At 42.8% G+C, this 14,447-nt stretch overlaps 1 protein-coding gene across 1 annotated transcript in view; it reads right to left on the bottom strand.

The window, feature by feature from the left end:
- The window catches only part of LOC135518971 (PTB domain-containing engulfment adapter protein 1), a 224,257-nt gene that overhangs the window by 197,271 nt on the left and 12,539 nt on the right, over positions 1–14,447 (bottom strand). The window contains exon 2 of the mRNA XM_064943961.1: positions 5,759–6,059. The gene's annotated coding sequence lies outside the window, so the exon portion shown is untranslated. The remainder of the gene's footprint in view (positions 1–5,758; positions 6,060–14,447) is intronic.

A 14,447-nucleotide genomic window follows, 5' to 3' on the forward strand; every position in this document is an offset into this window, starting at 1 on the left:
TAGAATAATAATAATAATAATAATATATCCCATTTAGCAGACGCTTTTGTCCAAAGTGACTTACAAGTCGGCTGGGGCCACTACTTTTACATATGGGTGGCCCCAGTGGGAATCGAACCCACGACGCTTGGCGTTGCAAGCGCCATGCTCTACCGACTGAGCCACACAGGACAAGAAAGAAAGGGACATTAGTGGAGAGGGTAGTTAGTTTTAAGTTCCTTGGCGTACACATCACGGAAACAAACTGAATTGGTCCACCCACACAGACAGCGTCTTGAAGAAGGCGCAGCAGCGCCTCTTCAACCTCAGGAGGCTGAAGAAATTTGGCTTGTCACCAAAAGCACTCACAAACTTCTACAGATGCACAATCGAGAACATCCTGTCGGGCTGTATCACCGCTTGGTACGGCAACTGCTCCGCCCACAACCGTAAGGCTCTCCAGAGGGTAGTGAGGTCTGCACAACGGATCACCAGGGGCAAACTACCTGCCCTCCAGGACACCTACACCACCCGATGTCACAGGAAGGCCATAAAGATCATCAAGGACAACAACCACCCAAGCCACTGCCTGTTCACCCCGCTTTCATACAGAAGGCGAGGTCAGTACAGGTGCATCAAAGCAGGAACCGAGAGACTGAAAAACAGCTTCTATCTCAAGGCCATCAGACTGTTAAACAGCCACCACTAACATTGAGTGGCTGTTGCCAACACACTGACTCAACTCCAGCCACTTTAATAATGGGAATTGATGGAAATTGATGTAAAATATATCACTAGCCACTTTAAACAATGCTACTTTATATAATGTTTTCATACCCTACATTACTCATCTCATATGTATATGTATATACTGTACTCTATATCATCTACTGCATCTTTATGTAATACATATATCACTAGCCACTTTAAACTATGCCACTTTGTTTACATACCCTACATTACTCATCTCATATGTATATACTGTACTCGATACCATCTACTGCATCTTGCCTTTGCCGTTCTGTACCATCACTCATTCAAATATCTTTCTGTACATATTCTTAATCCCTTTGCACTTGTGTGTATAAGGTAATTGTTGTTGAATTGTTAGGTTAGATTACTCGTTGGTTATTACTGCATTGTCAGAACTAGAAGCACAAGCATTTCGCTACACTCACATTAACATCTGTTAACCATGTGTATGTGACAAATACATTTGATTTGATTTGATACTGATATTTCCCAGACTGAGTTGGGCACCACTGAAAAAGTGGTTTATCTCTGTATCAGATTATCTTGCTCTTAGATCAAGATTAAGGCTTTAAACTACATTTGAGTTCATGTCTGGGTTTTACAGTGCTTGAACAAATGCATTCATTGTTTTGATGAAACGCCGTTCCGTGAATTGCTTTTGAATTACAAAAGGTAGGAATATCTCATTAGCTCAGGAGGTAATGCCATAATGCATACCCTTGCACGGGCTGAAAATGATTACCGCCTTAGATGCAAGTTCAGCTTGGCCCCTATTTGAACGGCTAGCACAAATGTGCCATGATCTGAGAGATTTGCATAACCAAGTTGAACACTTTTGTGCCGATCTTGTGAAGGGATGTGGGAAAGCATGATACATCATTTAAAGGATTAATCAGACGTGAAATATTTTATTTGCTATTAGTAACTCATTGCCAACTCACCCTTTAACCTCATATTTCAAATAGCCTTGCTAATATCATTTTCAAAAGGAACAATTTTTCTTTTGAACAAAAATATAACCCAAGGATATACCATTTTTAAAAAGGACCTTACATCATAAAACACTTAGAGATGCATTATATTGTGTGGAAACTCACAGTATGTGTTAAACACTATTGAATTGAGATAAATGCTATGACATTGACTGGGGCATTGTTTGAATACTTTTGACATGCATCCATCGGTCCTCCCTAGAAGTAAAGCCTGATCGTGATCCAAGTGGGATCTGAGGTTTGACCTATTGAATCGTGTTTTTCTGTTTGAAGGAGTCACTGGCCTAACACAAATGAGACGAACAGGTTTGGATAGGTGGAAACAAGGGTTCCTCATCACTGTGAAGCAAGAGAAGACAGGAGAATGCAGTGAGTATTCAAAGTGCCCCAGCTGTACAGTCTGCTATTTTTGAAAGACTATACTTCGCTGTTGGACAGCTCCTGAGATTCAACACCATTCTCTATGCTACTCACCTCCATGGACAGCTCCTGAGGCTCAACACCATTCCCTATGCTACTCACCTCCATGGACAGCTCCTGAGATTCAACACCATTCCCTATGCTACTCACCTCCATGGACAGCTCCTGAGATTCAACACCATTCTCTATGCTACTCACCTCCATGGACAGCTCCTGAGATTCAACACCATTCTCTATGCTACTTACTTTTGCATTCTAACTACATCCCCAATAGATTCTGAATCCACCTGTGTGGTTGAAAGAACCCAATGTTGCATCAAATCGCTTTGTATCTTTTAACTGGGAACTAGATCATTGCTTGATCCTGTCCCTCTAAAAGATATTGTCAGACAATTCAGGTTCCTTTTGAAAGAGAGAAGTGTTATTGCAGTGGACTAATTCTATGATGCACTGTCTGTGATGGGATATCGCAGGGCTTAATCTGAACCAATCTGTTCACTGGCTACTGAGACATCCATGTTTGTTATCTAGCTCTTTCCAGCTGTTGGTAGGACCTCCCAAGCATGCTGTGCTTTGTCTTTCTTCACCAGTGTTCTGATTAGAAGATCATTTAATAATTGTTGTTCTCTTCTGCTGCTATTGTGTCCAGCTTATCCAACTGCTCCAATCAGTTCCATTGTGGTGAACAGATACACTGTTATTTTGTGCCAGACTCCACTGAACTAATCAAATGACCCATCATTGCGGCTCTTTTGTTTATCTTTTTAGCTGCATTTACCAGAGTGAAATGGATAATATTTTTAGAGTTGTGTCTATCGTTCTTTCATTTTTTGAACAAGGTGACATAGGTTAAGTAGTGGTTCTTTAGCAGAATAAAGCACAGGTTTTAAAGAAGAAGAGTCATTGGGGACCGCCGATGTTATGATCGCTCCGGTGATGTCAAAACCACCACGGATCCAGTTCCCCGTGTAACCCACTGAGAATTATCCTTCACTTTAAGTGCTCCAGATTAAATATGCTGTCAAAGGCATTAATTACACCCTTCACAGAGAACGTTCTGGCACTTTCCCCTCCAGCATTAGGCTGGTAATATAAAAGCCACATTTAGTGTTAGCCTCTGAAGATGTTCTGACAGAACAGGGTTAAGCTAACAGAGAATGTCTGCTCCCACGTTAACCGTACAAAGGTCACCTGGGGCGTAGAGAGGTCATGTAGGGGAAATTAAAGTTGACAGAACCTGAAGGGGTTGTGCAAATCTACATAGCAAAATAACAGTTGAGTACATTTAGCTAAAAGAAGATGACTCCTCTATTGTAGGGTGTATAATTGAGGGTGACGGCCGTGATGCCAGGTACTTTGTGGATAACTTTCACTTGTGGTGGAATAATAAGCAACTCAATGAGAAGAAGATGAAACAGCAGTTTGTGGATTTCAGGAGGAGGACGGCTCCTTTGGCTACCAGAACTCCACTGAAGCCAGACAGATTTTCACCTAGTCAGCTCAGAGATTCGAAACATCAACCTTTCGGTTACTGGCCCAAGGCTCCTAACTGCTAGACCACCTCTCGCCCTCAGAAGGCCTTTCTTACTGGCAGCAAGATGATGGGTTGTGATGATGGTGATGATGATGATGAAGATGGTGACGGTGATGATGGTGATGATACTGATGATGAGATGATGATGATGATTGTGATGATGATGATGATGATGATATCCATCCATCAATCTTTCTACACCACAATGATATTCATCTTCTGATTGATTTTCCGTATTCTTCATACTAAAAGTTAAAGTATAGTACCTTTAAAATTCCACTTTCATGTCACTCAAAGACTGTTATCGAAATGACATAATGTATATCGTCAAATTAATGGGAAACTTCACCACTAGACCGTATTAGTTGTGCCAATGCTGTCTGGAACGGGCCCGACTCAGCGAGGGGCAACTACCCGGAGTTCACCCGCCGTTTCCGGGCCGTGTTCGATCACCCTCCGGAGGGCCGAGCGGTGGGTGAGAGGTTGTTCCATCTCAGGCAGGGGACGAGGAGCGCGCAGGACTTCGCGCTGGATTTCCGGACCTTGCTGGAGCAGGGTGGAATGACAGGGCCCTGATAGACCATTACAGGTGTAGCCTGAGAGAGGACGTCCGCAGGGAGCTGGCTTGTCGGGACACTACGCTTAGCCTGGATGAACTGATAGACTTGTCGATCAGTTAGACCATCTGCTAGCTGCTCGCGGACATTCTGAAAGGGTCCTGTCAGTTCCACCTCCTGACCCTCCCACTCCTATCCCGATGGAGCTAGGAGGGGCCGCTTCTAGGGAGATCGGAGGAGGAGGCTCCTCCTGTACCAGTTGTGGCCGGAGAGGGTACACTTCCGGTCGGTGCTAGAGGAGTTCATCTAGGATTCGAGAGGGCAGGCAGAACACTCCTCGGTCACCCCAGGTGAGTCAGCACCACACTCTCCCAGAGTTTCCTGTTGGTCACATGTTTTTATTAATTTGTTTCCTTAAATTTTTTCCCTCTCTCCAGCATTGGGGCGGCAGGGTAGCCTAGTGGTTAGAGCGTTGGACTAGTAACCAAAAGGTTGCAGGTCCCCGAGCTGACAAGGTACAAATCTGTCGTTCTGCCCCTGAACAGGCAGTTAACCCACTGTTCCTAGGCTGTCATTGAAAATAAGAATTTGTTCTTAACTGACTTGACTAGTAAAATAAAGGTAAAAAAAATAAAATAAGGCGCTAGTCGATTTAGGCAAAGCTGGGAACTTTATAGATCGCGGACTCGCTCAGAGGTTGAGGATTCCGTTAGTAAAAGTGCACTCTTTAGATAGTCGACCATTAGGGTCAGGGCTGGTCAGGGAGGCCACAATTCCTTTGTAGATGATTACGCAGGGGAATCATAAGGAGCGGATTAGGAGTTGGGGTGGGCATTCTATGTTTTTCATTCTATGTTTTGTTCTGTATGTTGTATTTCTGTGTTTGGCCTGGTATGGTTCCCAATCAGAGGCAGCTCTCAATCGTTGTCTCTGATTGAGAACCATACTTAGGCAGCCTGTTCCCACCTGTGTTTGTGGGTAGTTGTTTCCTGTTTTTTCACCTTTCAGGACTGTTTCGTGTTGTTCTATTAATTTATTTATTATCTCTTTGTTGTTTTTTTGTCATTCAGTGTTCAGTTTATTAAATTAAATGTACTATAAACACTTACCACGCTGCGTTTTTTGTCCAATGATTCCTATTCCTCATCATCAAACGAAGAGGAGAGCCGTTGCAGTAGTGATCACAATATAGTAGCCATATCTAGGAAAACCAATGTTCCAAAAGCTTACTGGGCCTAATATAGTGTTGATGATTTAAATAATATTTGCTGGTCGGTGGTTAACCCATTTATGAAATTGCTGATGCCAGTTACCAATAAGCACCCATTAAGAAAATGACTATAATAAACTGTTACAGTGCCATGCAAAAGTATTCATCCCCCTTTGAGTTTTTCCTAATTTGTTGCATTACAACCTGTAATTTAAATGGATTATTATTTGGATTTCATGTAATGGACATACACAAAATAGTCCAAATTCTAAAAAATAAAAAATGGAAAAGTGGTGCGTGCATATGTATTCACCCCCTGACATGCGGCTCCAGCAGCACGTCGGCACCGACCTAAGGGAACGAACCGGAGGGCGAGGATGGAGACCGTGGAAATCTCGCAGCATGGAAGGATCCAACATGTCCTCCACCGGAACCCAGCATTTCTCCTCCGGACCATACCCCCCTTTCAGTCCACGAGGTACTGAAAGGCCCTCGCCCGACGTCTTGAATCCAGCAAGGAACGAACGGAGTACGCCGGGGCTCCAACGATGTCCAGAGGGGATGGAGGAACCTCCTGCACCTCAGACTACTGGAGTGGACCAGCCGCCACCGGCCTGAGGAGAGACACATGGAACGAGGAGTTAATGCGGTAATCGGGGGGAAGCTGTAACCTGTAACATACCTCATTCACACTCCTCAGGACTTTAAATGGGCCAACCCACCCAGCTTCCGACAGGGCAGGCGGAATGACAGGGTCTGGGTCAAGAGCCAGATCTTGTTTGGTGAAGAAGCGTGCCACGTGCATTGACTCTATCGCTGTAGCTATGAGCGGTAACAGGTAACTATACCTCGCCGTTGTAGCGCTATTTTTTAGAGAGCGGCAAAGAAAGATTTTGTTGGGGCGCCAGGCAGGTATTAACCATGCCGAAAGGAAAAGTGTAGAATAGGGAGAGTACCACTACCAGACCCACACACATCAGCAGAAGAGACTGCCTAGAGTGTAGCCTGTTTACCAGATAGCCAGTGGAGAGAAAAGAGAATACACACCATATAAAACCCACATCACAGCACAGGGGTAACCCCAACAAGAATACCTCATACAATAATACTAATACTAATAATGGCAGAGCAATTCAACAGCAACTTCATACAAGAACGAAAAAAGGAGAGGGACCAACTTCGGGCAGAAGTCATGACAGCTATGGCTGGCTCAAACCCAACACCTCTCATCACCCCGAGAAAACCATCCCCACAGTGAGACTGGGATGGAGGTAGTGTGTATGGACCAGAACATCACTGGGGTCAAGCTTCCTGCCATCCAGGACCTCTATACCAGGCGGTGTCAAAGGAAGGCCCTAAAAAAATTAAAATACTCCAGCCACCCTAATCATAGACTGTTCTCTCTGCTAACGTACTGCAAGCAGTACTGGAGCGCCAAGTCTAGGTCCTAGAGGCTTCTAAACAGCTTCTACCCCCAAGCCATAAGACTCCTGAACAGGTAATCAAATGGCTACCCAGAATATTTGCACCCCCCACTCATCTATGTATAGACACTTTAATAACTCTACCTGCATGCACATAATTACCTCAATTACCTCGACATCATTGCTACTGCACATTGACAAATTTACTATGAACCGGTACCCCCTGTATATAGCCCCACTATCGTTATTTAGTCTTTAATTATTTGCTTTCTTATCACTTACTTTCTTTTGGGGGGGGGGGGTTTCTGAAAACTGCAATGTTGGTTATTAAGGGCGTGTAAGTAAGCATTTCACTATACTACACCTGTTGTATTCAGCGCATGTGACAAATAGAATTGGATTTGATTTGTTTGCAAATGAATCAGTTGGGCTGCCAGACATATTTTCCATAGCTATTACCCCTCTCAACCATAAGATGTTTCAATTCCTCATCAATCTAAAGGTGGTGGCTTTTGAAATTATTAACCCCCTTAGCATTTTTCCTATTTTGTTGCCTAACAACCTGGAATTAAAATAGATTTGGGGGTTTGTATCATTTGATTTACACAACATGCCTACCACTTGAATATGCAAACTATTTTTGGGGGGTGAACAAACAAGAAATAAAACAAAAGAAAAACTGAAAACTTGAGCACGCATAACTATTCACCCCCTCAAAGTCAATACCTTATAGAGCCACCTTTTTACAGCAATTACAGCTGTCTCTTGGGGTATGTCTCTATAAGCTTGGCACATCTAGCCACTGGGATCTTTGCCCTTTCTTCAAGGCAAAACTGCTCCAGCTCCTTCCAGTTGGATGACTTCCTCTGGTTTAGAGCAATCTTTAACTCATACCACAGATTCTCAATTGGATTGAGGTCTGGGCTTTGATTAGGCCATTCCAAGGCATTTAAATATTTCCCCTCAAACCACTCAAGTGTTGCTTTAGCAGTATGCTTAGGGTGATTGTCCTGCTGGAAGGTGAACCTCCGTCCCAGTCTCAAGACTGAAACAGATGTTCCTCAACAATATCCTTGTATTTAGCGCCATCCATCATTCCTTCAATTCTGACCGTTGTCCCAGTCCCTGCCGATGAAAAACATCCCCACAGCATGATGCTGCCACCACAATGCTTCACTGGATGGTGTTCTCGGGGTGATGAGAGGTGTTGGGTTTGAGCCAGCCATAGCGTATCAAAAGCTCAATTTTAGTCTGACCAGAGTACCTTTATGTTTATGTTTGGGGGAGTCTCCCACACGCCTTTTGGCAAACACCAAACATGTTTGCTTATTTTTTTCTTTAAGCAATGGCTTTTTTCTGCCCACTCTTCCATAAAGCCCAGCTCTTTGGAGTGTATGGCTTAAAGTGGAACTATGGACAGATACTACAATCTCTGCTGTGGAGCTTTGCAGCTCCTTCAGGGTTATCTTTAGTCTCTTTGTTGCCTCTCAGATTAATGCCCTCCTTGCCTGGTCCATGGGTTTTGGTGGGCGGCCCTCACTTGGCAGGTTCGCTATGGTGCCATATTCTTTCATTTAAAAAAAGTGTTGAAAGTCCTGAAGTCCAGAAATGCCTATGAATTCTGGATTTTGTGGTTTACTTACAACTTGGAAATGTAGCTGGCCTGTTTCTACCGGTGAGATGCGGAAACACTTGTCTGTGCGTGTAGTGAGGAAATTCTACATTTTTATCACACATATGATTTGTTAATAACATATTAATGGGCATATGTAGTGAAATACCGCAGTTGTGAAATTATCCTTTAAAATCCACCTCCTGCTGCTACGTAGGAATGACCGTAGGAATGACCGCCTGTATTCAAGTTCTTTGAAAGAGGTTAGCTCCTGAGGCTCAACACCATTCTCTATGCTACTCACCTCCATGGACAGCTCCTGAGGCTCAACACCATTCTCTATGCTACTCACCTCCATGGACAGCTCCTGAGGCTCAACACCATTCTCTATGCTACTCATCTCCATGGACAGCTCCTGAGGCTCAACACCATTCTCTATGCTACTCACCTCCATGGACAGCTCCTGAGGCTCAACACCATTCTCTATGCTAGTCACTTTTGCATTCTAACTACATCCCCAATAAAGCATATACAGTGAAATAGAGCAGCGGTGAAATGTTCCTTTAATATCCACCTCCTGCTGCTAGGAAAGACCACCAGTATTCTGGTTTTAATTGTTGAGGTTTTTTCTAAGTTTAGTTTAATTCAAGTTCTTTTAAAATAGGTTAGCTCCAAATCTAGGGCGTTAATGCACCTGTGGTTTATTAGAGGTATCGACAAGGGAACATAATCTTCTGGGATAGCAGATGTACAGAACTCACATCATCCCTAAGCCATTCTGAAAATATCTCCCTCTGAAAGTGGTCCAATTTTGGTTCACTGTTTCACTTTAATAATTTGTGATCAACATTGATAGATAGGAAGAAAGGAAATTGTTCAAGAAGATATTTCATGCTCAATTTATCTCTGATCAGAAAATAACCTTCCCTCACTCTTATCTCTGCATTGCTTTTGTTGTTGTTTGTTGATAAAATAATGATCTTACTGCATCAGGTGTCTTTCCAAATGACATAAAGTGATGAGGTCATAGACATCATGACATTATTATCAATAATAAGATCAAAACAATAAGAAAACTGTATAGTTTGGTAAACAAACGGTCAAAATAAAACTATGGTGAAAGACTGAATGACTTGATAGAATTTAGATGGAAAGATAGAAAAGTAATTATTGTCCCCAAATCTGGAACAAATTCAAGAAAGCGTACAGTACTATATAGAGCCCTTATTGCATGGAACTTCCTTCCATCTGATATTGCTCAAATAAACAGCAAACCTGGTTTAAAAAATCAGATAAAGCAACACCTCGCGGCACAAAGCCTCTCTCCTATTTGACCTCGACAGTTTTTGTGTATGCATTGATATGTAAGAGAGAGATAGAGTGTAATGGTTCCACCTGTCACCAGAGGGCAGCAGAGACCGTCCTAGAGACATTAGTGACACTCAGGTTGTCATGGTTTTATCTGTCACCAGAAGGAGGCCAGTGACTGTCCTAGAGACATTACATTAACGACAATCAGGTTGTCATGGTTTTATCTGTCACCAGAGAGTGCCAGAGACTGTCCTAGAGACATTACATTAACGACAATCAGGTTGTCATGGTTTTATCTGTCACCAGAGGGTGCCAGAGACCGTCTTAGAGAAATTAACAACAATCAGGTTGTCATGGTTCCACCTATCACCATAAGGGGGCGAGAGACCGTCCTAGAGACAGTAAATCTAGAATCGGCTTCCTATTTCACAACAAAGCATCCTTCACTCATGCTGCCAAACAAACCCTCGTAAAACTGACCATCCTACAGATCCTTGACCTCGGCGATGTCATTTACAAAATAGCCTCCAACACTCTACTCAACAAATTGGATGCAGTCTATCACAGTGCCATCCATTTAGTCACCAAAGCCCTATATACTACCTACCACTGCGACCTGTATGCTCTCGTTGGCTGGCCCTCACTTCATACTCATCGCCAAACCCACTGGCTCCAGGTTATCTACAAGTCTCTGCTAAAGCCCCGCCTTATCTCAGTTCACTGGTCACCATAGCAGCACCCACTCGTAGCACGCGCTCCAGCAGATATATCTCACTGGTCACCCTCAAAGCCAATTCTTACTTTGGCTGCCTTTCCTTCCAGTTCTCTGCTGCCAATGACTGGAAAAAACTGCAAAAATCTCTGAAGCTGGAACTACTACCTCCCTCACTAGCTTTAAGCACCAGCTGTCAGAGCAGCTCACAGATCACTGCACCTGTACATAGCTAATCTAATCTACCTCATCCCCATACTGTATTAATTTATATATTTATTTAACTTGCTCCTTCACACCCCAGTATCTCAACTTGCACATTCATCTTTTTCACATTCCTACCATTCCAGTGTTTAATTGCTATATTGTAATTACTTTGCCACCATGGCCTATTTATTGCCTTACCTCCCTTATCCTACCTCATTTGCACATGCTGTATTTAGATTTTCTACTGTATTATTGATTGTGTGTTTTTTTATTCCATGTGTAACTCTGTGTTGTTGTTTGCGTCGCACTGCTTTGCTTTATCATGGCCAGGTCGCAGTTGCAAATGAGAACTTGTTCTCAACTAGCCTACCTGGTTAAATAAAGGGGAAATAAATTTTAAAAAGAAAAAAAGATCTTCCAACTGTTGATGATACAGTATTGTACATCTATAGGCATTGTTAAGGAGTTTAAGATTGCTGTATAAAATAATTAATCTCACAACGTTGAAGCATAATTCAACCTGCATATTTGTTAAAAAAAACATAAATGTACATTATACAATACTGAGCTCATTCTTGTTACTATGCAACCAGGTAAATTGCTTAAACGTAGTCTTAAATTCCACGTAGACCTCTATCAAACCTTTTACTATGAGGGCCTATCTCTCACATGATGTCTGCCATGTCAAGCAGTAGAAAAAATGAGTTGTATACCCGCCGAGAGCCCAGAATCTCATTTCAGATCCTGTCATTTCTCTCAGGTGTTGTGCGTAATGAAGCCTTGTCATACTGAATACTGGCACAGCACATTCCAGCGCTGCCCCAGATTAGTACAGAGAATTATAAAATGATGCCTTGGCTGAGGTTTGCCTCCCGCCCGTCCCCTCCTTTAATTGAATTACGGGTCAAAACATCGCTCATCCCCTCCCAGCTGCATTGGTACATGTACTCCCACCCCTATAGTAACTCATAGGATTAGCAGGTGCTGCTCCCTCTGAGTAGTGTAATGGCCAGGAAACTGCCTGACCAGTCAGCTGGGAAAATAGTAAGAGCAACTGGCAAGAAGACAAGCCGAGCTGAATTGAAAATACCTTTCTGATGTGCTGTACCGATGTAGGATCTTAATTTCAGCACTCTTATTTTGTTGAAAATGCATGATGCTTCATGATTTACATAAATTCACTGAAAACCACATTAACATACAGTTATTTGAACGGAATTGCACTTTTTATGTAGCTTACTTTTGGCCAACTAATAGCCTAACCTCCGATTGAGCGATATTATGGACTAGTTGTTGAAATCCTGTTGTTGCGACAATACCGGTCAAATTAAGATCCCACATTTGTTGACGGGAAAAGCATCCTGAATTTAATTGGATTAAATAGATATTCCATTTAATTTGTTTTTCACACATATGAATTGTAGTGTGTTTTCTGCTCAATGGCTATTGTCAGAGTTTGTAAGAGGGCTGGCATGTTAGTGTGCTTCCTCTTACATTGCTAAGCTTTATGTTTCAACATTTGGCAATAACTATCGGAGCCCCTTATAGTCCCAAGGACTCAACACATTCATAAACAATGCAAACGCATTCACCAGCTCTCAATAAACATGACGTTTATTACACAAAGTTGATATTGCTTACTATACCCAGTGTCAACCTGCATGTGTTGCCACATGGTGTATATGATTATTAATTGCTTATAAATGTGCCCTTTAATCCTATTTTAGAACATTAAAACACATGGCGAAAGAGCTTAGCATCTTAATTCTAACAGAGTGAAGCAATGTGAACATTTTCAATTGAAGTTTTACGTCAATGTTTTGTCTTGGCGTCTTGTGTCTCTGACCAAATAATCACATTAGTTTACAATGAAAATCTGCAGTTGGTTTTAAATGATCCAATTGAACCACAAATAGGTTTGATTAGATCCCAATGCTGGAACAAAGTGAAGAACTTTTCAAACATCAGAGTGGGGAGCAGTGAACCAATGTCTCTGAGCACAAACTGACATTTACATTAATGGGACTGAATTACAATTGACCCTGTTTACCCTTTGTTGCAGGCTCCAAAATCACACAGCTCCCTGGTTTAACATTGATTCAAGGTCATTATGAGTGGAGTCCGGTTCGGGGAATGAAATGTGTCATTTCCCAGCTAATGGATTTTTGGCTTGAAATTAATAGGTCCTGGACTGGACTCCCTGTTCCAGGCAAGCCCAGGCCAAAGAACATGATTGCTTAACCAATGAAAACATGGGCTTTCCTCCAACAACTAAAAAAACTCCAAGACGTGAACTCAATGGGAACTGACAAAGAAATATACTGGATGTATTTCTGTAATATCTAGGCTTGTGATGCGTAAATGACTCACAAGGGGGACTTTTCTCTGCTCTGTTGGACGTAGTACTCAGTATTCACGTCATGATGACCTTTAGTGACCTTTCTGTCTGGGCTCAACCCCAGCGCCATTGTTAAATGTTAACTTGAAAGGCAGTCTGGACCAGATCACAATTATGACCACTTGTTCATTTCTGCTTTACATTTCTTTACAAATGTTGGGTGAGTACAGAGCTCAGATGGTCCTTCGTGCTTTAGCAAACAAAGGAAAGGAGGGGTGCTCAACAACAACAACCAAAATCAAGAGCATGGCTTACCAAGGAAAACTTCCAAAAAGGAGTTGGAGCACTTGACAAAATGAAGGCAGAGATGTAATATTTTTGCTCACTTTACAGCATCGTACAGGATGGGAACTTCAAGCTGCATCGAGCTGTATAGCCCTCGAGCTGTATAGAGCTGTAAAGAGAGCACAGAGCAGTATGGAGCAGAGCAGAGCTGTATAGAGAGCACAGAGCAGTATGGAGCAGAACAGAGCTGTATAGAGCTGTAAAGAGAGCACAGAGCAGTATGGAGCAGAACAGAGCTGTATAGAGCTGTAAAGAGCTGCATAGGGCTGTATAGAGCTGCATAGAGCAGTATGGAGCAGAACAGAGCTGAATAGAGCTGTATAGAGCTGCATAGAGCTGTATAGAGCTGTGTAGCCCTCGAGCTATATAGAGCTGTAAAGAGAGCACAGAGCAGTATGGAGCAGAACAGAGCTGTATAGATCTGTAAAGAGAGCACAGAGCATTATGGAGCAGAACAGAGCTGTATAGTGCTGTAAAGAGAGCACAGAGCAGTATGGAGCAGAACAGAGCTGTAAAGAGCTGCATAGAGCTGTATAGAGCTGCATAGAGTGGTATGGAGCAGAACAGAGCCGTATAGAGCTGTAAAGAGCTGCATAGAGCTGTATAAAGCAGTACAGAGCTGTATAGAGCAGGACAGAGCTGTAAAGAGCTGTATAGAGCTGCATAGAACAGTACAGAGCTGTATACAGAAGTATAGAGCAGTACAGAGCTGTATGGAGCAGTCTAAGCTGAATAGAGCTGTTTAGAGCAGTACAGAGATGCATGGCGCAGTACAAAGCTGTATAGAGCCGCATAGAGTTGCATGGAGGAGTAAAGAGCTGTATATAGCAGTATAGAGCAGTATAGAGCAGTATAGAGCTGTATAGTGTTATGTACTTGAGTGAAGACCCAAAAGCGGTTTTAACAGAAAACAGAGTTCTTTAATGAAAAAACAGGAATGGCATAAATCCTCTTCCGACGTTGTATAGTGCAGGATGCACCTGCCAGGCCGACTCCGACAGGATAGGACAAGGTGGAAGCAAACGAGACGATAGCTTGCTTCTGGCATGAAAA

Source organism: Oncorhynchus masou, chromosome 29 (genome assembly GCF_036934945.1).
Source record: "Oncorhynchus masou masou isolate Uvic2021 chromosome 29, UVic_Omas_1.1, whole genome shotgun sequence".
Taxonomy (NCBI): domain Eukaryota; kingdom Metazoa; phylum Chordata; class Actinopteri; order Salmoniformes; family Salmonidae; genus Oncorhynchus; species Oncorhynchus masou.